Source organism: Ceratina calcarata, unplaced genomic scaffold, assembly GCF_001652005.2.
Source record: "Ceratina calcarata isolate Rehan_Ccalc_2016 unplaced genomic scaffold, ASM165200v1 scaffold168, whole genome shotgun sequence".
Taxonomy (NCBI): domain Eukaryota; kingdom Metazoa; phylum Arthropoda; class Insecta; order Hymenoptera; family Apidae; genus Ceratina; species Ceratina calcarata.
In genome coordinates, this window is record NW_017138136.1 from 234,756 (window position 1) to 237,593 (window position 2,838).

At 35.2% G+C, this 2,838-nt stretch overlaps 1 protein-coding gene across 3 annotated transcripts in view; it reads right to left on the reverse strand.

The window, feature by feature from the left end:
• The window catches only part of unc-13 (protein unc13 homolog), a 176,140-nt gene that overhangs the window by 104,841 nt on the left and 68,461 nt on the right, over window positions 1-2,838 (reverse strand). The window lies entirely within an intron of this gene.

Here is a 2,838-nt window from a genome sequence, read left to right on the forward strand (position 1 = left end):
ATCATTTACAATCCTGTTTTATCTTAACTCTTATTTAGGTATTATTTAACTCAAATGATCAAAATAACAGTCAAGCTTTAATAGTACAAAAAGGAACATTCACCTACGCAAAATAATTTTGTCGTTTACGAAGATACGAATCTCCGACGAGAAAGAAGCGGGGAGCCTTTATTCTTTGAAAGAAAGCTCTTTGCTAATCCTTCGGTCTTTTTGAGCATTCAACACGTTTCCTATTTTCTCTTTTCGTGCACGGTTTCTCGAAACGTCGAGACATCCTCTCATTATTGGTCATCCGTCACGAGAGACAAATAAGGGATATCGAGTTGAAGCAATCCTATAATTCGATAACGACAAGTTCTGAAAACTGGGCTCCGAGTACTTAACGATAAGTAATAATCAAAAGACAAAAATTAAATCAACGTGTACATTGGATGAAATTTAATTGATCGATGGATGTGATGATTAAGTGATTCAATTCCACATTCTTATTAGCTGTGCTTTTAAATTGACTTGAAAATTATCAAATCAAAAATATTCTTAACTAATTAAAATATATAACGAAATTACGTGGTCATTTATACAACTAGGACGATGGCAATCTTTACCTACCGAAGGAAAGGAGCTTTTTCTACGATGAATATAGAATAGAACGAGGCCACCAGCGCAGCGAGCACACTTTGAGAAAAGACCCCCGTGCAAACAGCTCGGAATGGATCGACGCGTGATGAGACAAGTAGAACGAAACCCCGTGTGGTCAGCCATTAAGCTGGAATATCCGAGCAACGAATTCAATTTTCAAACCGAAACGAACGAACGTTGGAACTTCTCGGGTTAATCCATTGGAGAACCCAGGATAATTTATCGAATTAAGAGGATTCCGCTGAGATTCAATGAATTAACCGGCGTTAGCAAGCTGGTCATGACTTCTCCATTAATTTGTCAAAATTAACTGGGCCCCCATAAAATTCTATCAAGTTCGAAACGATTCATAAAGAATTTACGATTAACTCAATATTTAATAATTGTAAATTGTGCGTATAACTGTAATCCATATCGTAACTTTGTTTAAAAATATAAATATTTTCTTTTCTTTCTTCGATCGTCTTTCAACAAAAGAAACATGGAAAACCTCAAGAATGGAGAAACTTTTGTATATTACGTGCGCACACAAAAAGCTAACGAAGTTTAAAAAAGATTAGAGAAGCGTAATGAGATAACGATCTGGTCAAATTTTGTAAAATGAGTGAAATTAGACTTTCTTTTGTAATCAAAGGATTAACGAACCGAGGAGAAAGGCTGCAGTAGAAAATGAAATGAAAGGCATCTTCGAAAGGTGTCGCGAGACAATGCGACTGTACCACGAGACGTAATTAGGTTAATTATAACAAGGTATAGCGTTTATGCGTGTTCCGACAAAAACGGTAATTATGACAGACGACTCTTAGGAAACGCAATCCCTGAATTTAAAGGCCTATTTTCACTAGTCATCACAGAATGACGCAACGTGATGCGATGGTAAAAAAAAGCTGCACAGTCGACAAGCTATTACGTGCTGACCGAAAGTGTCGAGATGTTTCGAAATACTGTCCCGCTGAGAGAGGACAGTCTCAATATTTCATGTGCTTTTCTTTTTAACCCACGGTTACGCTGGATACGTGTTCGGACGAATTCTCGTTCTAACGAACTCAACACATCCGTGTAATCAGATGTGTGTCTCTCTTTTATTTTTCATGAATGTATGGATTGCAGTCTTCAGATGCGTTTGTTGGAACGCCAGTTCGCCCGAATTAGAGATGAGTAAGCCCGAATATGCAATGAATCTAGTTCATGACAAGACAGTTCGCATACCAATGGAAGTTCGCTCCTAGGTCAACTAGTTTCTGGCGTTTCTTTCCTAACTCTCATATGTATATTTATCAAGATTCGCCTCAAGTTTGAAGAAAGTTTTACTGAATAGTCAGCGAAACAATTTCATGCATTTTTCTCTGTGTTTACCAGAACTTTTTGGTCTCTCATTAAGCCAATCCTGCCAATAGTAATGAATGCATGAATAAAAGAAAAATGCATAAGGCGAAATAAGTAGAATGAACAGAGTTCATAAATTATTTGTAATAAGTATACTGATAGTTTAGGTGTCAAATAAAACTGTTGTAATATAAATTTAAAAACTAGATTGACTCAAATCTAGATTGAGGTTTCGTCTACTTTCAAAAAATAATAATGTGCGTCATATTCTGTACATTTTTCCGTATTGTATGAACTTTCTATATGCACATTTAATTTTTCTATAAATATAGTGATGATGTTAAAAAAATAATACATTTTTTGTGAACATTTTCTTATTCTATTAGATTTACATGAATCCAATTTCATATGGTTAAATGAGTTTTTCTAAGTACCACGTATATGCGTATAATACAAATAATCCTCATTCTTGCATTCTAATTGATATAACGACAAATCTGATTGACGGGCTTAGGGCTTTACAATCAGATTGTTAAGATGCTTATGATGCTTTCAATGACGGCGAAACTAACAAATCAACAGTTGTCGCATCATGTCGCTATACCGCATTTAATTAAAATAAATCTTCGGCATTGCGTGTTTCTGTAAGTTAGATAAACATATTAACGAGCCTCGAATGTTTCCGCGAAATTGCTTAAAGCGAACTCCAATTAAGATTCCAAGCAAGCCTAGAGCCTAGCCATTGCAAGGATGAAATCCGCCAATAATTTTTCTTATTAGAGTCTCTGTGGAATTTAATTTACAGAAATGCAATTTAATTTTCTAGGTCAATTTATCTTTTATGATAATGAGATTCACTAGTTAATTGAAGTT